Here is a 25,589-nt window from a genome sequence, read left to right as displayed (position 1 = left end):
CAAGAAAGGCGCCATAATCCTTTTTAATTTATTAGATACATTTGTCAAGAATGTGTGTGTGTGTGTGTGTGTGCATGTGTGTGTTATAGAGAATGACAGAGCGAGATGGAGCTGGAGAGAAGTGTGATGTCTCAGGCCAGAGATTGCACTCTAGCTGACTGCAGTGCCTTGTGGTGACCTACTTGCAACCTCTTTGAAGTCCACAGGCTGATCTCACTATAGAGGCTGCAGAAGAAATCTGCTGCATGCAGCTTTATTAGACTGGGATAAAAGAAAAAAAAGAAAAAAATACGAGGGGAAAATCAAGATCCCTGGCTCCTGAGCTTGATCTTAACCTCTTTTCCTGTTACTTGCACATATTATGTGCGAAGAAGTGTCACACATGGCAGTTCGCACATGCCTCCCATAATGTGTGATTGTATGTTTCAGAATATGTTTGGCTCTGATTGTGTTATTCTAAGTGTATTTACTCATTGTGTGTGTGTGTGATGGTGCACACGTGCATAGCCAATACTCCATTTGGAATTTGTATCCATAATGTCAGGCCAAACGCTGTCTTTATCCTTTCGCCCACCACATTAGGATACAGTGTAGCATTGTCAGGAGAGCTGACCTAGAATAGTCCAATCACTCCACATTCAGCCCTCTGCCTGCCCTCTCCTGTGATCACCATGCTGCCAGAGCCGCAGTCTATACTGTGTGTATGTATGTGTAATGTGTGACCCAGTTCAGTCACTGATGTTGCCAGGCTTGCCCCCTGGTGAGAGCATGGATGTTAGGTCAAAAAATCCTTCAGATGTGTGTGTGTTTGGTTCAAGCCCAGCTGCACAATTCCTCAGTAATTTGTGTTTGTCAAAATGACATAAACATTAAACTGTACTCACAGAACAATTTTGAACTGTTGGTACTTATTTTGTTTTAGATATACAAAGTTAGGTGTGTGTGTGTGTGTGTGTGCGTGCATGATGCTGAGCATTCAAGAGTTCATGAACACAATGAGCTCTCTCAATTACCCAGAGCCGTTTCCCTCCATCCCTGCATCGTCCCACCTGCTCCCCATTGAGAGCTTGTATGTGCAGACACACTCTGCTGGGGCGTGCTTGACCTTTTTCCTGCTGCACGACACAAGGAGACAGAGAGACAAAAGCTCTTCTTCAAGTTAAGCTTCATTTAAAAAAGAAAAAAAAAACACCTTTTTTCTTTCTCATCTCTTTTTTCTTTCTTTGCCATCTTTTTGATGTTAGCCTGGAGCCTTGCAGAGCCTGATCAACCTTTTGCCTGGGCTACATTGCATACAGGTTCCCTCTGAGGCTATTTCAAATGACTTAATTAGTATCTGAATGCAGCAGGTTGGTAGAAGATTCTCTCTTCTTGCTTCTCCTAATTTCTGTCTCTGTACCTTTCTTTTCCCTGGTATCAGTATCAGGAAAGAGAGGGGAAAAGAAAATGGCTGAGCCCATCTTACACTGACATTGCTTTGTGTTTTTCCACTTTCTAGGTTGTACACTGGCTGTGTTCTAGGGCTGGGCAATATATCGAGATTCAAGATACATCGATTTTCTATTTTGGCGATATAGAAATTACGATGTTACCTATATAAATATGTATTTATTTTAGTGCTTATTTTTTTATTAAAATACTCATTTTAGGAGTAGCTGCTTCTCAGAACAGCAAGAAAAGTTAGATGGATTTCTGAGTGCATCCAAACCCAGACCTTCCACTAAACAAGCTACACTACAGAACTCACTCACACATGCTGTCCCTTAAGGCGGGCATACACTGTGCAATTTTTTGGCCCATTTAAAGCCGAATTTTCACTCGTACGTCTTTTTCTGGGTTTGGGCCGAGTCTCGGCTAAATTGTGTGTCGTGCATTGTGTAGTATACATCGGGTCACGAGAAGCGATTCACACCTCACGACCAGCTCTCGATCAGCAATCGTATGGTCGTAAGAAAATCAAACATGTTTGAAATCCTGGTCGTTCCTCGTGAGGGTATCTCACTGTTGAAGCAGTGCCACGCCTGGCTTAACTCCCACTTACACACTGCGCATGCGTGAACACTGTAGGATCGCTGTAAAATTGATGGACCGTGCTGCCCACGTCTGTCCAGCCAGTTCCTGGTCCATCACATCGCCACTTTTTCTTTTTTGAAAGTTCTTCTTCATCTTCTGTTTTAATGGCGCCTCTTCTTCTTCTTCTAATTTGTACCTTGCATTTCCGGAAGCAAGATCTTGACATGTCCTGTATAGACGTACAGTGTGAGCAGTCAGATCATGCAGAGTGTCGGTCCATATAGTGTGAATTGTGTGCTGTGTACATTTGGACCCTGCCATTGAGTCGCACAATTTGAGCTGGCCCCTAGTACAACGATTGAAAAAATCGCACAGTGTCTGCCCGCACTTATAGGGCACATTTTGTGCCGTTATTTGTCAACAAATGTCTGTCCAATTGTGTATTTGTTCTTCCTTGTGTGCATTTTGTTGTCCTGTGTACTGTATTTTTGTTGTTCTTATCCGTTTTTTTTTCAGTAATTTTGGATGTCTTTCTGAGTCGTTTTAAGTATTTTTTTGGTATGTTTGTTTGTTTGTTGTTCTTGATTTTTGTTGTCCCATTGTTTGTTTTTTCTCCTTTTGTTTATTTTTGTTTGTTGTCTCATTGTGCATTCTGTTCTCCTTTTGTGTATTTTGTTGTCCTATTAAGTATTTCTGTTGTTTTTTTGTGTATTTCTCTGTTACTTTATGGTTTTTTTTTTTTTTTGTAATTTGAGGTATTTTTTGCTGTCATTTTGTGCATTTACTTTTGGGGACGCTAGTTGCACATGTTAGTGATACATACACAAGTTATTTTTTTCTGACTAATCATAAAGCACCGTGATGTTATTTTAGCCTGTGTGGCAATTTGCATTAGCAAATTTAACCCTGAATTATGTTTTTGGTAAGATTTTATTCAAATTCATATTAACAAGATTTCTGAGATGAGAACAAATATTGAGATATGAATTTTGGTCCATATCACCCAGCCCTACTATGTTCACAATATCTGGTATTACACTGGTGTGCACTCTTATTTATGAGTATACATACATCCATTTATCATTCTGTGTTTAATTTCACTGTCAGTTGTCTTTTGCTTCAGGCTGCATTAACACATCATCTGGAATTGATCTACTTTTCAATAATTCAGTATTTATTGATTTCAATTCCAAACGATGTCGTTTATGAGAGTAAAAGTTCTGGAGTGTGCTAAACTGCTAACCTAGGGTGGCGTCTTTGTTTTTAAAGGCTTAGCCACAACGTAGCCCTGTTCTGTTGTGAGAGGTTGCCTTTTGAATTCCTATACACAGTAATTATCAAGGTGTGTGCTTCTGTACAACTTATTCCTTAGCCTTGCGACAACAGTCTTCCTACATTTGATTCCAGATCTCCCATATGTAACATACATGCATAACACATACACAAACATGAGAACAGCTATGCATCTTTTTATTGGTTTTCTTCTTCAAAGAGTCAAGGTTAACAGAAAAAATAATACAACACAGAGCCATGCAAGTTAGTTAGTCAAGTGAACTGCCATTTTTATGGACAAATCCGAACCACAACTAAGTTTTGCAATCTCGGATTGGCCTTCACACCTCTTCTATTAGCTTCCTCTGTCAAGGTTTTTTTTTAAGTTTGAAGGATTCTCTTTAAAGCTTCATTGTAATAAAGTGTCAAATGAAAAGATATGAGCATAAGGATGTGATGGTCATCAAGGACTAAATGAGTTCTCTCACCCCTCCGGATGTGAATGAGATCTCAGGGGGTCTAAGGCAGCAATGTGTCTGTTGCTGCTTAGCTTCAGGCATGTGTTAAAACCTGGCCCTGTTAAAGTTGGATTGGTTGTGTGCACAGCCTGTGGCACCGCACTCAGACTCTCACAAAAGCAAGTGAGCTAATAGCTGCTTGAAGTTTGGCACTTATCCACGGTACTGTGCAATAACTGTCACACATACACACATGTACGCGCACTCATTTCCAGTTTTAATCATCTAGCTTTGTGTTTTCTCTCTTGCATAGGCCTGTAGGCCATTTGGTATGGTAGCACACACCAGCAGAGCTTAGGATCTGTACTAGTCCAATGCTGCGTTCACACCAGATGCAGCGCAAATTTTCGAGACGTGGGCACTGTGCGAATGCTTCTGCAGGATCGAAATACACGCCACGGCCAACGCTCTTGCCGTGCAGATCAAACCGCGCCGCCTAACAGGAGAAGAATTTGCCTATTACCACATCTATCCCATTGATTTTGTATGTAATCTGGTCACGCAAACCTTTTTGCGACACGTCCGGTGTGAACACAGCATAAGAGCATGCAAGAGTGTTCATAGTGATGGGTTTCAAGTAGAAGTCCTGAGCAGGGCAGGTAGTTGGGAGGTTTGAGCAAATTAATATTATTTATTTATTTTGTACTACTTTCACTAGCTCACATTCCAGCCACTTTTAGAAGAAGGAGGGAGGGCGATGCCTTTCTTTCTCCACTCACTGAGGAGTTGTCATATACTGTCAACCAGCTTGTTCTCTATGTGCCTGTCACTGCTCTGGATAAGAGCTCTGGGTCTCAACATCCTGCCAGTTTGGTGAACTATGTGCGATTATGTAGGAGGCACATGTGTAAGTGTGCATGTTGCCCTCAGTGCACTTTGTTGATTCTGCTTCTGCAGACTGATTGACAGTGAGTGGGTTGGTGTGAGTCTCCCAGTTTCCCTGTTGCTGTGTTTACCTAATGTGTTTACTCCCCCCAAAACATTCTCAAATCATCCACCTGACTGTCTATCAATCTTTCTTTCTCTCTTTTTTGTATTTGTCTCTGTTTTTTTCTTTCTTTAAACTTTTGCCTTTTCTTGACTTGTCGTCTTAAATCAGTATTGTTTGGTAGTCAGGTGGCATCTTTGTCGGCATGCTGCTCTCGTTTTTTTTCTCAGCATGAAGCAAGATTAAGTTTCACTTTCAGCTATCCAGTCAGCGATACTTTTGCTTAAAAAGCAGCAAATACATTTATTTTTTTGGTTATATTTTTTATTCCTGAATAACATAACAATTTCAAAGTCAATCCCCAGGTAACAAAGATGTTAATAGTGGAAAAAGTTTTAACCTGTGGCAGTTGATCCGTGATCGCCAATTACAATTCAATCACTTACCTTATGATCTATCCATTTTATTTTGAGTCAAACAAATGATTATACCGGTGTTTTGTAACACAAACTGTAGTAATGATTATTGGTAAAAAAATTGTTTTTTAACTTTAATCAATGCAAATCAAATAAGTGGTGTTGATACACTTTGCTCTCAAATCATAAATACGTATCCAATTAGCACAAATATCCTTTTTTATCATGTCCAAGGTAAAGCATTTCATTTCAAACCCTATTATGATAACCACTCCTGATCCTACTTTTGTCTATAGGGATAGCATATTGCTTAAAATAAATAGAGCTCGTTGATGTAGAATACTGTAATCATTTATTTCTCATCTTACATTTGGTTCTAACTTCATTAAGACGTGTGCTTAATATGCACCTTATGGTACCATTTCATGACGCCAATCCCAGGTCTGTGTTTTATGATATGAAAGGATAGCGAATACACTTAAGGCCAAGGGTACCACCAAGGGCTCATGAATGAGAGATGAAAAGAAGTCTTAGCAGAGCGGGGGAAGAAGAGAGATCTTAATGTATGTCTCTTTTTTTATCCATGTGACCGGCTAATTAGCCTGCTACATCACTAGGCTACAGCTGCATGGACAGGGTTCAACAGTTCACCCATCTACTACTGAGCTACAGTGATGGTAAATGTGGATTACTAGCTCTTTTGACGTCCAAACCCCAGTATTACAAATACCTGAAATGTAAGGTTGAAATTAAATTTGTTAAAAGACCTGATCAAGATATGACAACTGTGACGCTGTCATTCTAGAATTCAATGGACCTATATGATAAATATTAAGCAGCCTGGAACCTATTAGGCAACCAAAGATAATGTAGACTATACTCTGGAGAAAGTATTTAAATGAAGATTTAGGTGTTTAAATCGCACGTGTGCCAACTGGTGAAACTGTAAAAGAAGAAAGGCAATTGATTACTTCTATTCTGTATATTGAGCATTGTCATAATACTAAGGACTTTTATAAAATTTCCTTTTCATGACACCGGTATACAGGTTTAGGAGACTCTTTAGTATTAATTTTCACAGGTTATAGTCTAACATGTTTGTGCTTTCAGTTAAATTTTTTTACATAATATTTGAAGGACAAAATAAATATAATAGGATGAGTAAAATGTTCTTAAATCAATTAAAAAGAAACTGTTCAAATAACACATTTTATTGTGCTAATAGTTTTTGTGGCGCGCGTTTGTGTGCAGAGCAACTAAATGAATGTAGCAGAGTCAAGGGTTGAGTTTGGCTAATGAAGTTGTCAGAGGCGTGTTATATCAAGGCTGATGGGAGGGCCTACCAGTCAGCCAATAGTCAGGCTTCAGCTGTGATCAGCCGAGCATGATGGGAGACCACCCTGCACTGCGAGTGCACAGGCCTGGTGTAGCCCTCGGATCAAAGAGCTGGCCCTTCATTACATCAGCAGTCAGCGAGATGCTGCGGCTTAACACACACGCACACACATGTACACACACAGCAGTGATGAGAAGGGACTTTTTTTCCACCTGCCACAGGAGCTGGTAAAATCTAAAACGTACCCCAAGACACTTTTTAGAAATGCATAGTGTAGAAGTATGTGTAGTCAGCATTGACAAAGAGCAAACATTTTAAGGTTAATTAGTCAGTGTACTTTAATAAATAGAATATCTAAATCTGAGTGAAAACGCATGCGCACAAACCACAACCTTTTTGTATTTCTAAAGGAACTCAATGTGCTGTTCAACGGTGATTTTTCCATATTCAGTTTTTTTTAACAATGATTTCAGGATTTCTGAGACTGATGCATAGAAGTGTTTTTACTTTATTCTAAAATCATGGGGAATACCGGGAACAAACTACAACAAAAAATGTGTTTAGCAAATCACTGTTCTCCTTGTCTGGTGAAGAAACACAAAAAAAAAATGATAATTATGAAGTAAAAGAAAAAACAAAACTCCACATCCCACTATGCCATGCGCCAACCTTTCAACAAACTGAGTGTTTACGACGGAGATGAAAACAAACATTCCAGTGACAATTTCAACCTTTTCCATCATTTATTTGAGCAAATGATCTTCAATGTCTTATAATAAGTTATAATCTTGTTCTGTCTGTGTAACTACCAATGAGACGTTGTAAATCAAGCCAGCTCGCGATTTGCGGTCTCACTGTCTCCAGTAGTCACTATTTACCATTATACTGAGCAAGCAACTCAAAGCTACCCATATTTTCTTGGTGACAGCTGCTAATTTCTAATACACAGTGGTTTAATGCCAGAAACAGTAAATACTATCTTATACTCACAGCAACATCTGGTTGAGCTCAAACATGACTCAATCATGTTTGAAGATGATGTAATCGGTCATTCAGATGTCCATGTTTCTATTGTTTAAATTGTAGGGTACTACAGCTTGTGATAATTTAATAGTAATATTAAATGGAATTGATTTACTTATTTATTTTCTATGATTGACCCATGACCAGGAAATCCAGTTGAAACTTCTAAGATCTTGACACCTCTTTTCTCCTCATCAGTGTCATCCTTTCCTCCTTGATGGCCCTCTTTATCTGATACCTCATTAATAACCACTTCTCTCAGTATTAGCCTACAGTGTTAGCTTTCTGCTGGCTCTCTCACCCTGCCACGACTCTGTCTCCCTTTCCTTTATACACTTCAGCTCTCTCCCTGCTCTCTGCTCTGCCCAGGGTTCTTGTTTGAAATTCAAGAGTGGTGCATTGAGAGAGCAATAACCTACATACAGATCTCACTCACTCTCTCTTTCTTTCTTGCTTTCTTTACTTCCTTCTTCTAGAGGTTAAACGATTGTTACTTCTCCCTCGGTTCACTTAAAGTACTCATGCATCCTGCCTTCACCTTACCGGTACTTTGTTCATCATTCCACACCATCCTGCTGCGCACCTCTGCGGCTCTCCTTGGAACATGTGCGTGTCTGTGTGTGCAAGTGTAAGTTGACTGAGGTGCAACACTTGCTTGTCCTGCTGACTGCTTGGTGAACTCTTCCCCTGCACATTATAATAAAGATAGGAGGGGTGGGGGGGGTGGGGGCATGAGAAGTTTGAGCTTTTGTGTTTGCATGTCAGGGGGAGGGGTGTGTTAGTGTGTGCAAATGCACATATGTCCTCGTGTGCATGTGTTTGTTCATGCACATGTTTAGAATTGTGTGAAGTGTTGTATGCTTTTGGGGGGGGGGGGGGGGAGCATATGTTGGCTGGTTGGTGGCAGTGCAGAGGAAGCAAGCTGGCCTGCTGGTAGGAAACTCTAATGTCAGATTAATCAAAATATCTTTGACATGTACTTGTCATGTTCATGGTTTTGCGGCGCTGGAGCCAGTCCACATTTACTCAAGGCAGAAAGGGCACATGATAGATTAGCCATTCTTTGCTTGACCAGCACAGGCACATATTCATGCCAGTCAATTAAAGACTTTCAAAAAAACTGAAGAACATGCCTACTACAAAGAAAGATATTAGCCTGAACTCACTTCCCTTCTAGGTGTTTGCAAAAAGCTCACAACCACTGTACCACAGAAGTGCCCTAAAGCATGAGTACAAAATCTGGTGCTCAGTTTAGGTTTGTATTGTCATTGTTAATTACTAATCAAATAATTACATTTTAAGACTATTTCTATTTTCATTTCTCCATATTTGAGGGTACATTAAGCAGCAGCAACACATTTTGAGTATGTTTCATGAAAGTAATCACAAAATGTAAAACCATGCAAAATTGGCCCACGACATCTAATATCAGCCCTTTAATTTAAGTATTGTTAATCTAAAGCAGGGTTCTTCAACCTTTTCTCTCAAAAGAGCCATTTTGCCTCATTTCACTTGGATTAAAGTCCTACCGGAGCCAAAAAAAATACCTTCTCAATGAAGACACTACAGTGTATTAAATTCTATACAGTTAAAATGAAATAGAATTATGTTTGATTTAATTTGATTTGATTTATATTGATAATGTAAAACTGTTTAAAATAAAATAAATTGACATCAAGAAAAAAAGCAGTGTCTTGCATCTTCCAATTCATATGCATCTCAGTTTACATGAACACAATGTTATATAAATCTGATTTTTTTTTTTAGTTAATGTATTTGAAAGGCTACAAAAAGTAACATAAAGCATGTATATTTACCCGGCACATTGGCAGTTGAATGAATCTGTCCCCACACAATTCAAATCTCAATTTTCTTCCAGAATAGTGTTTTGTTGGTTTAGTTATCTTACCAAAGATTTAAAACTTAAGGTTAGGCACAGGTGCAGGAAAGTTGATGGTCTGTAGATGTTGCAGGAGGTGAAGTAGGAAGGTGCTGAGTCATTGCACAACGTGATTTATTTTAGGTTAACAAATTTTTATATCTGATTTTGTTTGTCATCAATCATTAATAGCCTCTGTAAAAAAAAAAAAAAAAACTTTGTATTTCAATAGTTTCTTTTAAAGCTATAGGGAGCCATTGCAAAAGAGTCAAAGAGCCACATTAGGCTCCAGAGCCGCAGGTTGCAGACCCCTGATTTAAAGTAAGGGCGCTCATATATTAAGCATAACTCTTTAGTTACCTTTTTTTATCCTATGTTTAATATACAGGAATATGTGAACTATAAGTTGATTTTCTTAAGATTTTAAATATTCATATTCTGTCTTGCCTGATGTGGTGGATGTTCACATAAGGTCGGATGCTAACTAGACACTTTCCTGTTAATTCTCTGCGGGAGCTCTGTGTCTGTTTAACAAAAAGTCATTGGGGTGGAGAAGGGCAGACATTACATTGGTAGCACACCACACTTTTCTCCCGTGTCCTAAATAATCATGATCCTGCGCTGATGAGATGCTGCTGCTGAAAAGATGAGAGTATTTTTGAACTGTGGATGAACTGAAACCTGCATGTGAACCAGGGTGGTAGCCTAGCCCAGTAGCCATGAGAACTTGATTGATGCAGATATCAATGGGGTTGTTTGTAGGGGGACGGAGGTTAGTGTTATGAACTTGTTTTTTCTCTCTCTCTTAAAAGCATGAACAAGTGCTCTTTTGATGGTTTTAATTGGATGAAAATGTAATTTGCGTTTGTCTGCTTGGTAGTTTATGTGCATGATGCATGTAAGGGCCATTGATAGCAACAGAGGAGAGAGAGCAATTGGGTCCGACTGAACTGGCAGGTTTGTAGACGTTTGCTTCAGGCTGATATGCTACCTTTTGATACAACAGGCTTTGTGGAACAGGCATGTCTTTTTTTCTCTCTCTCCTTTTCCCCCATCCATCTCTTTTTCTTCTCCTCTCTCAAACTGTCACTGACTGCATGCAATCTCTTTAAGGCTTTTATCATTCCTCTGCTTCAGATCTTCTTTTTCTTATAGCTGTGTTTTTCTGGATAATGAAACCTGAGCGACAGATCCTGGGCCAGCTGTGTGAGGCAGAGATGGTTGTACCAGATCAGGCAGATAGGTGGCAGTATGCTGTCAGGCTAGATCATAACTCCTTTTCCATCACTCTGTCTGTCTAACTGTCTGATTGACTGTCCATTTTTCTGTTTGTCTCTTGGTCGTCAGTAAATAAATGTATGAACGTATGGTTTGAGTTACTTCCCTTTTCTCTATCCTTTAAACCAGTGGTTCTCAAACTTTTGGCTCAAGTTCCCCCTTTTTCTTACTTTTGAATGCAAGTCAAATGATTTTATGTCCGACTACAACATTTTGCTCAGAGTGAAAAATCAACAACTATAGAGCATAATGATGGAATGAATAATTGATAACACACATTTTAAAGAATCTCATTTTGTAAATAAGTGAATAAAACAGTATTTAATGCCTCCTGAGTAGATTTATTTCTATAGTTTTTTTTTAAACATTATTTTTTATTGAACATTTTAATATAAGAATCTAGAGCAGTGTAACCAACAAATAGTATAACAATAATACAGATCCACCATCTTGAAAAAAACAAACAAACCATCCTACATATTACAAAAGTCACGTCAATTATCCTGGATTCCCAGATAATTCAGTACCTGTTTAAACAATTTTGTAAATGTACTTTCCTTTCCTTACATGCAATATCTCAACCTTTCCAAAACAATAGTAATTTCTATAGTTTTTATCATTTATGGTCATCTCCCTCCTGATGTGGGACAATTTTTTGTGTGTTGTTTTGTTGTCATTTTTTGTTGTCTGTCTGTTCTTTTTATTATTCACTATATTTTTCTCTTATGTTGTGTTTTTTGTGTGTTGTTTTTGTGTATTTTGTAGTGATCTTGTGTGTTTTTCTCTCATCTAGTGTGTCTTTGTTGTCGTTTTGTGTGTCGCTGGTAATGGTAAGTATTTTTCTCTTTTGGTGCGTGTGTTTTTGGTGTTATTTTGTGTATTTTGTTGTCGTTTTGTGAGTTGCTGGTAATATTCAGTGTGATTATCATTTTTAACTAAAATAAACATTATAAGACCCCATATTTTTATGCTTTCATTTGTTAATTTTCCTCTTTTTCTCAAGTACCCCCTGTAGTGCCATCACGTACCCCCATTTGAGAAACACTGCTTTAAACAATCCAACCCATTTTCCTCTCACCTCTGCCTGTGAGGTGCTACTGACTACTGAGATGCTAAAATGCAGTGATTTCGGGGACTTGTTAGCATTGAGGTGGGGATATGTTTTTGCTGCGTTGGCTATCAAATCTGTTCCCATAGGAGAAGAAAATGATCTTATTGCATACTAGCCAAGACTAAGTTGTGTCCTGTTAGAGCATAAGAGCAAACAAATGCCCAGATCAAGGTTTTGGCTCTAAGGCACTGTAGAAGGAGATTAGGCACCAAGATGTTATGGAAATAGATGGCTTTGTCATTGATGCACCCTTTACTGCTCCCTAGAGCTTCAGTAGTGCGTTGGTATCTATCCTCTGCCATATCGTCAGTGTTTTCTGCTGCTTTTCTCTAGAACCTGTTTTAGCTTCATATACAACAAAGATGAAGTTTCTTTTCATTTGTTTTTATTCACATGTTCATGCTAAAGGTGATCAGCACTACATATACTCCAGTTTATAATTAGCCAGGTGGAACTGTGATGTTTTTTCTGTAAAGGTGTGAATAAACTGCTGAAAAAACTGCTTTTTTTCTTTAAATATTCTTTATTTAAAAGTCGTTTTTTATTAAAAACACAAGTTGGTTTTGTTTTTTCCTGAGACTTTGTTGCTCATAGAAACCACTGTAGTGGTGCGTTATAAGCAGATTATGAGTAACTCTAATGCTTTTAAATGGGGTAGTCTACATGTCAATTGAATTCCCCTCCCCTAATTGAGGGTTTTGACTCTCAGAGTGGCAGTTTTGTCTGAGATCATCCTGAACCCCACCCCCCCAACCTCACCCCAGTCAGGAGTTTCAGCCATGCTGAGTGGATAAGTCCTGAGCTGCCACACTTAGCAAATGTATATTCTTTGATGTTCTACCAAGGATTGTGTACCAAATGAACAAAACTATTTTATGATATATGGGGGATTTTTATTTTTGTGTTATTAATGTTAAACTCCTCAAATAAAGCAAGCTGAGCTGAGCCAGTCTTGTTTCATATTTTTTCTCATACAAATCCCTCCTTTCAACCACCCTGCTTTGCCACACCTAAAAGTTTAGCATCTGCTGAGCCTACGTTAACCACATGTTTGCAGGGTCAGGCAACATAGCTTGGACAGTGCCAACCTGTTGACAGCCGGGGCCAGGTCAGCCCAGTATTTGGTTTACCAACAATGATAACTGGAATTGAGGCTGAATGAGATGGTGATGAGCTAATAGCAATATGATTGTGGGAAAACATCTAATAAAATCATTTTCCTATACTTTTCATTTCAAGGTCAGTTTTAGAAACCTATTTTACTTGCTTCCAATATTCTCCTTTCACATGAATTCACTGTTTACCAATTCACATTTTGATTTACTTGCTGTTATCTTTTTGTCGTGGTCTTTTTTTCACTTTCTTTGTGTGACGTGCATCCCCACGCCCTCTGTGTCAAATGAGAAGCTGGAACAGTTCTCAAAGTTCTCAAATTTCTCAAAATCAATTAATTTCTTCAAAAAGGTGTGATGTCACAACCAGCCAGAAATTTGTATTGCGTTTTCTGCTAGAAAACTGCTCTAACGGATCAAATCAGTCTGCGACGGTCCACTGCCAACTAATAGAACCAGGAAAAAAGGAACTAAGACTTACAGCAACATTGTATGAATGTTAGTTTTCTTCTTCAGATTGAGTGGTTTGCCATTGTTTACCCTACACTATCACTTAATTGTTTGCTCATCCACTTCCTATCATATATTTTATTTTATGTATATGTTTTTGGAGTAACTATTATGTAATGCTCTTGGTATTTGTTGGGTTACTTACTAATTTTAGCAAGTTAATGCATTTTGATGTGTGAAGAGTGATTAAAAACACGGATATATGCCTGTGATTGTGTGCGCTTAGTCCTCAGCAGTGTGCCACATCTCAAGCTCCTTATTCTCAGATAATTGTGCTGCAAGTCCTCAGCCTCCCCTTTAGACTGAAAACCAAGCTTATTGCGGCCCCCCAAAGAGCTCCCTCTCGACAGGGTGAAGAAAAAATCCCAAGTTGTCCTTGTGCATAAAAGTAGATTCTACTCTCTAACACCTTTTCAAATTAATATTTGTGATGGACGCCATTCTGCCAGACCCAGTTTCTGTTTCCCGCCTTTGTTCATGCGTTTGATGTAATGGTGGCAAGGACAAAGAGGAGAGCAGGCAGAGTGTGTGAAAATGGTAGTTAAGTGGGCTTAAGGGCTCCTTCAGTATCTACTGAAAGGCCTGGACCCTGAATAGGACCCTCGCACTGCTAAGCTGTAGTGCAGTAAACAAGACAGGTCTGACACAAAGGTGCGTCTCAAATGAGCACAGACACCCTCCTCCTCCTTTTTCTCACCCCAACCTCCCACCTGACTTCGGCATCTGGCCAATCCCATCAGTGGCCTAAACCCTCTTACCACTCTTCATCTTTTGCTCTCATGCACATTTTTCCTCCTCTTTATTTAGCTTTCGTTCGACTCTTTTCTGGCGTTTTGTTTTGCTGTACTTGTCCTGGCTGGACAGCTCACTCCCTGTAGTGAGTCTTGTCCCCAGGGTTTGAGCCGACTCTTTTGTTTAGTTAATTGCAATGAGCATAATGTACTAGTCTCTCTGAGGTCCAGGAAAGACAATTAGACAATCCCAAGAATTTAATGAGACACCACCAGCCCTAATTCCCTATCCTCTTCTTTGAGAAACACCCTGTGCTTCGTTGGAGTTGCCTGTGATGTAGTGGGGAGGGGTTTGTGATGCAAGTCACCTGTCTGCGTCTGTTTGTATGTTTATCTGTTGTTGTTTGCGGCTGTGTGTGTTATTTCTATAGATGTCACACTGGGATTTTTAGCTAAAGATTTTATTTTGCTGGACATTACAGGAATACCTGTGGAATAATTAGGAGCCATTACCCTTTTCTCTGAAAGAATACAGCACTTGACAGTATCATACCAGAAAGAGAAGAGTGGCCTTTGGGGTCTGAGTGATGGTTGAAAGCCTGGGTGGCCCTCAGAAGAGTTTTCCACACTTCTCCCTTCAGTCACTGTTTTCATCCTTTTTTTCTTTTGTATTCTTCCTTAATGTTTGCATTTTTCTCCCCTCTCTTGACTTTTATTTAACATCCTTACATTAACTTAATCTTTTTTGGAACAATTAATAATATCACTGCATTTTGTAAGTGTCTAAACCTTACAACCTCTATGTATGCACTGCTTCTATGTCAGGAAAGGAATCATTTATTCCTACATTACTTTTGTTTACCTTTTCTTTTCCCTTTCATTGTTCTCCTTGCTCTGTCACTACTGTGCTTTTTTCTTTCTGACTAATCATGCTGTTACAACAAAAGACGAGGCTCCATTATTGCATGTGTCCGTACCAGAAGAAAGGAAATGAGAACGGGACAGAGGGTGGCCGTGGCCTGACACCGCACTATTAATCTTCCAGTAAAGCCTTGTCAGGCAGAAACGGACACAAATGGATCACTCCCATTAACTGGGAGAGTGTAGGTAAGGGCTTTAACAAGCGTTTACCAGAGTCCATTTTCTCACTAATGAAGAGGGGGAATACGCGACCTCCCAGCCATAGCTGCCAGACTGCACTTAGAGGTTTGGATTGAAAAGAACAGGAGAGAGGATGAAGAAGAGGGTAGATGGGGAAGGCAAAATGTGAGAATGAATTAAAGAGGGGTTCTCTTACTGCTTACAAGTTGTATGGACCATGTTAAGGGCTTAAGGTAGGGGGCCCCTTACAGTTCTATGTAGTAGAAACCTGGAACAGGAAGGTTCTTGCTTTGAGCCTTTCGTGTTGCATTACACCCAGCCTTTAAATGTAACCTTGACCAGAATGTTAAAGAACTTTCCAACAAAGCCGCAGTTTGCTCACTTTTGACCGTGTTCTACTTTTCTTACTTTTTGTAAAAACCTGCACACACTTGACACGCCAACCTTTGGAGAGAAACCAAGGGCCACTACAGCTAGTGTCATCTCAGATTGTTTGGGATTTGCATTCATGCACCATGTTTTAAACATGTGTCTGACATCTTCTCAAGCTGTCATATCTATGTGCAGAGTTCTGTCCACACAACCCTTGAAGCCCACTGGTGCAGTGGCATTGCTCTCTGGGACATCTCAGTATCATTTGCACACTCCCACAGGGGTGTCTGTGCGTATTTCAGTTTGTATGTGCTCAATGTGTATTTTTATCTTGGACTTAGTAAGATAGAATTGTACTCTGAATATACAATGCATGATTTCCCTTTTTTTTCTCGACACAAAAAGGGGCAAGTGATGTTTTTTGAAAAAGCTAGATGATAATACAAGATATGCTGGAAATACATCAAGGATTAAGCTGTGGTAGCACAGGGCGATTCATCACTACCCCTCAGATGTCAAACACTTTTCGTGAACGTACAAACTTATAGCAATCACATAGTGACAGTTAATCTAAATTTAGTCTTTTATTTATTATTTATTTTTTTGAAACCTTTTTGAAGACAATGCTCAATTGATACTCGACAATCAATTGCAGCACCATCACGCAGCGAAGAGACAATCGGTTTAGGTTGTGATTTTTCTGCTTTTTTCTCTCAAGACATTAATTGACCATCAGTGCAGCAGACTGGTTACCTCAAGTGTATTTTGCCTTCTTAATGGAAGCTAGGGTTTGTTGCAGCCCCACGCGACCTTATGGATAAATCAATGATGCAACCTAGCCTGCACCAAACAGTGTGGATAAACTACATAGACAATCAAAGTAAGTTAAGACCATAGTAACACTTTTGCTTTCTTTTGGGTCAAGCGATTGTTGACAATAGGACCAGTTTCCTACCCACAACTTGATCATGGAATTGAATCATTAAAGAGATATTGTCACAACTTGGTCGAAGTGATGCTGCTGAGTGAACAAGGGAAAATACAAGCAGTGCGGCTGAGTCCGTTTGTTTCTTTTCACTGGTTTTATGTTCCATAGGCTCTCAAGGGAAAAATGCAAGATGAGAGGAAGACTTCACCTTCTTATTCAGGCACTAACCAGCATCGTCTTTCTCACTACTCCCACAGCAAACACTCCCCCCCCTCACCCCAACACACCCCAAACATTTTTAATTATATCTTCTCCCAAGTAGTGCGGCTCAGTAACCAAGAAGCTGACATTGATGCATGTGCTGATAAATCTGCAAACACTGGAAACAAGATTAACAAAGATTTTGAGGAAAGGGTGACAGCTAATTTTGCGCAATGGTCGGTGCCTCGTTCAAGAGTAATGCTTTTGATAGAGCAAGCCACGTCTGAGAATTCATGCTTGACGCTGGGGAGGGGTACTAAATGCGATGAGATCTGCGGCATTTGCACTTTTTTTAAAACTGTTTGGTTTTTTTTTTTCTTCATCTTTATATTTTTTCCCTCTTTCGGCTTGTCTTCCTTATGGTTTTATCGCCATGATTGTCTCTTTCTTGTGTGGGTTTGTTGTTTTGATTGTGCAAGCATAGTTATTTAACTTTTAATTATTGCAAAATATCCAGCCAACGTGATCAATACCGGCAAATAAACCTCAATGTATGTGTATGTGTGTGAGTATGTCTGTGCCTTTGTGTGTATTTGCCAGTCTAATCAGTGGGATCTAATCAGCAGTGTGCAATGTGGAGTGTGTGACATGCCACTCCAGGCCTGTGGTTCTATGTCTGAGCTGACTCTCGGCGCACTGAGACACTGATACATACTTCGATGAACGCTATATCAGTCTGCTTCATCAGCCATACCCATGCTTGTGCACACACACACACACACACGCGCGCACGCACACAGTGGGAAAGAGAATGAGATAACAATCATACATCCGCAGCTGATTCCCTATTTTCTCATTGAGCAGGCCAAACCACCGGGCTTCCTTCTTCTCTTTTTTCCTTTCTACAGCCAATTTCAGCTCCATACAGTAGAAACATCTTGTAGATTTTTTTTTTGTTCATTTTGATGCCTCTCCTTTTTCCCCACCTTTTTATGTGATGATGTCTCCCTTCTCAGAATTACCTCCCCTGTTTTCATCAGTAGACAGCTGACAGCTTCTTTCACTTTTCTTTGTCATTTTTTTCTTCTCTCTGTCTCTTTAGCTCTCCTTTTCATCTGCCCCCCCCCATTCCCCGCCTCCATCTGCTTTCGCTTTTGTTTGCCTGGCCCCTCTCCCATCCCAACTTGATAATGAGGAATGTGGTGTGACCCTGACCTCCATCGGCCCTGCAAGCACCTCCGACCCCTCCAGGTGACCCCCGGTCCCTGTTTTGACAGCTTGATTAATTACCCAGTGTTATGATTTATGAGAAGAGCTGTATGTAAAAATAATAGACAACAGGTGGTCTTAAAAAAGTCCTACATTTAAAGGGAGTGTGTGTTAGAGAGCGCTAAGTATAGTGAGTGTTAATTGCTCTCAACCATTTTTTAAGGTTACGTCAGGTTAATAAGAAAATGTCTTTTTTTCCACGTGTGGTTTTCTTAGTTGCCACGGCAATATTTTCTCAATGTGCTTTTGGCTCTATGTTGAGAGTATGAAGGGGATTCCAACATACATGTGTAGCTCCATGTGTGTGCTGTGAAGCGTAAGCTCAGCCATGTGGTAATGATACTATGGAAAATGTGCTGTAACACATAGGCAGACATGCATGCGCACGGATACATTGATATCCAATAATCTCCGCCACCTCTTTTTGAGTTTACGTGCTGTGAAAATAAGCACAGTAAATGGCAGGACAGGGCCAGCAATAGTGTTTACCCTTCACACTTCAAACACAGCTTGTGATTGGCTGGAGCGACCTCCCCTGACTTTTGGACCTCTGCTGCAACTCCACTTAGAGGGAGGTCAGGCTTGTGTGTGTGTGTGTGTGTGTGTGTGTGTGTGTGTGTGTGTGTGTGTGTGTGTGTGTGTGTGTGTGTGTGTGTGTGTGTGTGTGTGTGTGTGTGTGTGTGTGTGTGTGTGTGTGTGTGTGTGTGTGTGTGTGTGTGTGTGCGTGCGTGCGTGCGTGCGTGCGTGCGTGCGTGCGTGCGTGCGTGCGTGCGTGCGTGCGTGCGTGCGTGCGTGCGTGCGTGCGTGCGTGCGTGCGTGCGTGCGTGTTGTGGCGTAATGTTTGCCATCAGGCTTATTGCTGTAGGTCGCCTGCTATGATGTCACTGCATGGGATTTTTTGGGGAGTATAAATAAACATATTCTATATAATAAATAGGAAATTTCACTGTAAGAAATGTCACACTTAACATGAAATATGGAACTCTCCTCACATAGCTTCAGTCGGATACAGGACCACCAGCCCTCTCTCTGGCTGTGCTTGTCAGGTCACAACAACAGGGCGAGGTTAAAGGGACTCCTCTTTGACCTTTGCTCTGTTGAGGTCACAATGGCCCTGTGATGTTCGGTAAGATTAATATGCCAAACGAAACAGCACATTCTCATTATTTACCATCACATGGCCATAGTGTTGATAGATCACCCCTACAAATCACACCCTGTCAATTATTTAAAGCAGAAATACAAAAGTAAATTTAAAAATTACAACATGATTGATCAGTCCTGTTTATATAACCTGTACTAATGTACTGATAGAAATAAATAAGTACAATTGATTTTTATAATTGGCGATGTGTGTAGTTTTGCATTGAGTGGTGTACATTTATACTTATGCAAACAAACAGGATGGGTGCATTTATTTATTGTTTTATTTATTTAATGTCACAATTACAATTAACAAACCAGATATACTGTTTGAGTGTTTTAGCACACGTACTCATTCGGAACACTTGTTCAAAGGAGGCATTTCAAAGGATTTAAAGAATAAGACTAATAATCAAACTAAATACAGGGTGGAAATGCAGTGTACAGTAACATTACAATAGTAAAATAAAGTTTTCAAATTAAATGCATTCATTAGTTATAAAGCAAATGCAACATAATCAAGCAAGCAACCAGTTAAAACTATATTCATGAGCACTGCTATTTTGATCTTAGCCATTGTTTGAGTCCTTGGATAAAAGTATTGCTGTTGGTTTCTAATTTTAGCTCAGTAGGTAGAGAGAGAGTTCCAAAGTTTTGCTCTTTTTACAGAAAGTGCAGCTTGACAGAATGAAATTTTGCATCTTGGGACAAGACTTGTCTACGTTGTTTAGCCGTGTTCTACCTCTGACCCACGCTGGCTCAATCTGTACAACTGTATCTATGGCAATGTAGCACCCCCAGTGTGTGTGTGTGAGTGAGTGAGAGACAGTTTTAAAGAAAACTTAAGACTTTCTGTTCTTGGTTTGTTGAGTGATACTTGAACTCAAATATGTGTAAACCTATTTTCATGAAAAGCAGAGAAATAGTTGTAACAAAAAAACATAATACTTTATACTGTAAAAAAAAAAGAAGCTATTTTTACTCCCGTTGTGCACTAATATTATTGGACTTTGGGGCAGGGTTGCTCCAAGGACAACGCTGCTCCTCCTGTCTGCCTTCTTTTTGTTGCTCCTTTGCTCTGCTCACCTCTCTTCCTGATTTATACATTAAATAGTTAGGCGGGAGGAGAGGGAGGCACCTATCATTCCATGATCTATATCTTACTGTGCCCTCATTAAAAATACATGTGTATGCTTAGGGGAGACAATATAGAATATATAAATCAAAATGCTAACGGCATTAAAGTAAGGGCTGCTGTATTTATTTCCCCATAGCTTTTTTCTCTGTGAGCTGAAGGCTTCTCATACTCGTACTGTAATCTCTTGGTGGTGCCATACACATTATATGCTTTGATGTTAGAGTTTACTAAAGCAGGGTTAAAGTGTGCTAAATATGTGCCAATTTAGATATTTTGTCCTTTTCCCCACGCAATAGAATATATATTGAATTAAACTTGAAGAGAGCCGTGTTCATTTTGTTGACTAAAACTTTTCGTCATAGTTTTTGTTGGCTACATTTGTTTAAGTGACCATGAAGAGACTATGACATATTAAAAAAGATACATTTTAACAAAAACTATATCAAAATGTATTGATACATTGATTTTGTCAACTAATATAATCGAAAATATAATTGTCACATGGGATCAGTGTTGTGCTAGTTTCTGAAAAAAAGTAACCAGTTACTATTTTGATTACTTACACCAAAAAGTAATGCGTTACTGGAAAAAGTAACTACTTACTTAGAATTGAAGAATGTTTTTTTTTTTTGGGTCATTTGTGTCCATACAGCTTCATATCAGTGCTGTAATAATATAATAATCCACTGTTGATCAACTGTGCCCCTGTATTAACATTGTTTTGGATAAAAGCCTAGATAAATGAAGTGTTGTTATATCCAACCCTACAGTTTATAATCATTTACATTCACTGTACTAAACTCTGCTCAGTATTAGTCTTTATAAACACCAATCTGACTTTTCAATACTAGTTTATTTACCTGAGACAAGCAGAAACTGAAAATGTTACAAGGAATTGTGAAATAAATAAAACACAAAACAACCTGATTATTATTCAAAATCAAAGATCAAAAATTAAAGTGGCTTCAGCATCATAAAACGGTTGTGTTTAGCCTTAGAATGTTTCCTTACAGCTTAAGTACAAAAACTAGCAATAATGTTCAACATGAACACAAAAAACCTTCTAATATAAATAAATGAAAGCAATCTGAATAACATTCGGAATAAATTGAGTAACCCTGCTTTACAAAAACTGCTATAAAACAGCCATAAAACAGCTGCTCCAAAATGAAAACAGTAATTTTTCAGCCTTAGCACAGTAATGTAAAGTAAGCTGTGCGTATTCCAGGTGCACATTCTGCTGTTGAAAATGCTTATAAATAAATAAATAAAAATAAATGTGGAAAAACAATTTCACAGCATTTTCCTCAGCTACACAATGCTAAACATATCAGGCTAACGAGCTGCTGTTAGCGGTGACTCAGCAGCAGTGACAGGCTTATTATTTACAACAACATACCGTGCAATAGTTTGGCTGACCTCTCCCTGGACAAAATCCATACACTGTTTTTTTGGTGCAGAGGCTTCCATCACATCCACCAATGCAGCGTTAGCTTAGCTTCACCGATGCATCATTTGGAGACAGATGAGTAAAATAATATGCGTATTTCCACACTGAGAAGCACGTCCTGCTCTCGCATTGACTCGCCATGATTGGCGCACGTGATGTAAACAGAAACACGCTGACAATGCTTCTTCTTCTTCTTCTGTTTTACCGTGTTTGGCACGGTATCCCACAAAAAAATGTAGTGCCACTGTAAACAGGAAGTACACTGCAGCTAGCAAAGTAGCGGACAAACGCACCATATTGTAACGTTAACTCTTAAAAAAAATATTGCGTTACAGTACTAGTTACTGTCAAAAGTAACGTTGAACACTGCATGGGATGAAATCCAATCAATTCTACTTTCAATTCAACTTTATTCCTATAGTGCAAATTACAACAATAGTTATCTTGAAGTGCTAACAAAATTTAAAATTCTTAAGAAAAAAGAAAAAAGATGAGTACTAATATGATCGTCTTGTCTTACACATTGATCACATCAAACCTGTCAGTGTGTATTTACCAACATTAAAACCCTCCCATGTCAAGTTGATAAATTGTAATTAAATCTAGGGCTGGGCGATATGGACCAAAACCCATATCTCGATATTTTTTCCTCAAAATGGCGATATATGATATTAATATTTTTTAATTCAAATAAAGTCTGACCAGAAAGACAATTCAGGTTTAAATTTGCTAAATGCCGCACAGGCACATTTATTAACAAACAGCTCCATAATATGTGCCACTTTTGGCTTTTTATGCTATTAGGGACAGCACGTGTGAGTGAGATCTGTAGTGAGGCTTGTTTAGGGGAAGGTCTGAGTTAGGACGCACACAGCAATACATTTAATTGTGTTTTTCTTGCTGTTTTCTAATACAATATAAGCTATAAAATATGTGTATTAGTGTATGTGATATTGTAATTTTCTTTATCACCAAAATATAAATCTCTATTAATTGCAGTCAATTTAAACATTATTGTCATTTAGTTGACAAAAACTAGACTACAACTGAAATAGGGCTAATGACTAAATTTGGACTAAAACTAAGTTGCATTTCAGTCAAAAGACTATGACCTAATCTAAATCAAAATGTTGGTGTCAAAATTAACTGTCAGAGAGAGGTTACTACTGTTTAGGGATTTTGGTCAGGGTACAGCTGATCTGTAATGTATGGGTGTGTTTACATTCAATGTTGTGTCTTGCTTTTCTGTAGAAAAAAAAAGAGAAAAGTTGACAAATGACTTGTGTAACATTTACTTGCACAATCAATAGCTCTGACAATTTCCACCTGGACGTTGATTAATGCTCCATCCACCCCCAATCTAACAACCCCCTCCTCTAACTCTGCACCTCCTGAAGTGGGTGTCGTGCTGGAAGCAGATGAAGCAGGCGTCTAAACTCTTTGTGCATCAACGTACTGGTCTGCATGCACGTTTATATGGTCGTGTCCAGAAACTTGGATGGTGGCTGATCAAATTTGCAGATGTTAAGTGCTTGAAAAGCTGACACATAAACTGGCTGTGAGTAACTCCACTGTGTGTGTGTGTGTGTGTGTGTGTGTGTGTGTGTGTGTGTGTGTGTGTGTGTGTGTGTGTGTGTGTGTGTGTGTGTGTGTGTGTGTGTGTGTGTGTGTGTGTGTGTGTGTGTGTGTGTGTGTGTGTGTGTGTGTGTGTGTGTGTGTTTCTGTTTCTTCTTTCACAAAGGTGCTGAAAATAGTCAGGTCGAAGCGAGCGAGACAGAAGAAAAAAACAAATCAAAAGTGAGAGAGAGGGAGAAATGTAAATGTGAGCATAAAACGAAGCAGAAACATGAGGGATCAGAGGCTGTACTATTCTCTTCACTTCCTCCACCCTATCTGCTCCACTTTGAACTCATTTATAAATATTCAACTGCACATATAAATAATATCTAAATGGGCCCACTCATCCAAGCCAAGGTTAAAAACTCTGCTGCTTATTAAACTACGCTACTGTAGTAGCTTAAAAGGTTAGCTCTTTTTTTTTTTTACTCAAACTATTTGTGTTCATTAAGATGAAGAGAAGGATAATTATTAAGTTGGGCCAAATTAGTTCATGATTATATTAAAGAACATCGAATGGAGCCTTTGAACTTGAGGAGAGAAGTTGGATTTTGAAACACTTAATTACTTGACTGAACTTTATATTGGTGATTTGCTCAAAGTTAACTTTGGGTGTGAATAGTAAAATTAATCTTTTATTTGTTTTAACATTAATTGTGCTAACATGGAGTCACATTGTTCAGACAACTTATAATATAGATATGCGGAGTTAATAGATTATTTCAAAATGCATATGATTCTTAATTTTAGCTAATGTAATTTCTCTTGCTATTATTAGATGAACCACATCATTTGATAGGTTGTAATTTTAATATATTGACTTTAATTATTCCTCTTTTTTATGCTTATAGATGTCTTTTTAAAGAGAAACGGTGAAGTAGGGATATTACTAGCATTGATGTTTTCACTGCTAACACTTGCATTACTTCCTGGCAGTTGCTAGTTATCACATGAGTGATTGATTTCGGCTGACAGGCTGATGACAATCTTGTCGTATCCCCTCTCACATCACCTCTACGATCCACATGTCTTTTCATAGCCCCTGTGGTACAGTAAGTACTCCCCCCGCCCTCCTGCTCTCTGAGAGACATAGCTGTGTGTACGGTGGGTATGGGGGGTCTCTGACTGGTGCTGTGTAAAAAGAGAAAGGGGGCACTGTGACTTAATCTGACAGTACTGTGCAAAGTGTGTGGTATCTCAGCCTCAGGGAGAGGATCGAGAGAAAAGAAGGGGATCCAGTGGATAAAGGGGCCCTGCATGGAAAGCTAGCTCAAATAGAGACAGAGACAGGCAAGGTCACACTGAGCAGGGTGGCCCTGACAGAGAAGCAGCGTGACGCAGAAAACGTGTACCCGTGATAATGTATTTACCTTCTTCTCCAGCGTCTTTAAACTATAGAGAAACTGATTTTATCTGCCTTGCTCACTCCTATAAGCAGGATTTTACAAAGACGTGTTGTCACTTCTACAACACATCTAAGATGATAAAGCATGAACATTAATGACTGAAACAAAACGCTTTACCATTGCTTTGTGTCCAACCTGACGAGTGGGCCTTTGTTGTTTCATTGGATAACCATGGCAGACTGTGGCCCTCAGACATCCCTCCCCTCGTCCTCTTCTCATTGGGTATAGGCCATGCTGGTTGACCCATACAATCCTGTCAGTCAAGCCTGGTAGCAAATCAGAGAGCTGCTTATTGCTAAAACAAGGAAGTGCCTCTTTCTCTGATCCTAACAGTAAACATGACATGATAGAAATAAGCATCCTAACAGCCAATATCAGTGATCACATATAGACTACATGATATTTGTTAAAAATGTACAACACAAATCGATGAGAAAATGCATAAAAGTGCCGGGGAGGGGAATATTATTACCTTCTTCTTGTTCAGCAAACAATACGCATACAGCACACAGGCTCCCATTCACACAGCCCGACTATTCCATACCGCATGCACCCGTGACCGCTATCAGCCATGCTTTGTACCTGTCAAGTGCTGTCCTTTTCCTCGTGCCCAAAGCCCTGCTCACTACATGAGAGCTTTCACATCAAAGCTTCACGGAGCTCCACACGCTCAGATGAAACACCCTCTCATTCCCACCGCCCCTGTCTCCGCTACTGCACATTAGTCGCATTTCATTTCATTACAATGCCACGAGCAAAATAGCGGTACTGCTGTCTTAAAGGAACACCTTATTTACTATCACTTGCAGCTATGCAGTGATAAAAATCCTTTTTTTT

The 25,589-nt window shown here is 39.3% G+C and overlaps 1 protein-coding gene and 1 long non-coding RNA gene across 4 annotated transcripts in view; one reads left to right on the top strand and one right to left on the bottom strand.

Annotated features, from left to right (window-relative positions):
- The window catches only part of arb2a (ARB2 cotranscriptional regulator A), a 159,622-nt gene that overhangs the window by 37,742 nt on the left and 96,291 nt on the right, over nucleotides 1-25,589 (top strand). The window lies entirely within an intron of this gene.
- On the bottom strand, nucleotides 528-25,455 carry LOC114469508 (uncharacterized). 2 transcript variants are annotated; one of them, XR_003674777.1, is made up of 3 exons: nucleotides 25,335-25,455; nucleotides 24,870-25,018; nucleotides 528-1,115 (listed from the first exon to the last, which is right to left on the bottom strand). It is a non-coding gene; the product is annotated as an uncharacterized LOC114469508 (long non-coding RNA). The 2 variants fall into 2 exon arrangements; XR_003674778.1 differs by having other exon boundaries at nucleotides 25,225-25,342.

Source organism: Gouania willdenowi, chromosome 9, assembly GCF_900634775.1.
Source record: "Gouania willdenowi chromosome 9, fGouWil2.1, whole genome shotgun sequence".
In the NCBI taxonomy this organism is placed as follows: domain Eukaryota; kingdom Metazoa; phylum Chordata; class Actinopteri; order Blenniiformes; family Gobiesocidae; genus Gouania; species Gouania willdenowi.
The sequence above is the reverse complement of the archived record's forward strand: the minus strand, read 5'-3'. Positions and strand labels throughout refer to the sequence as shown.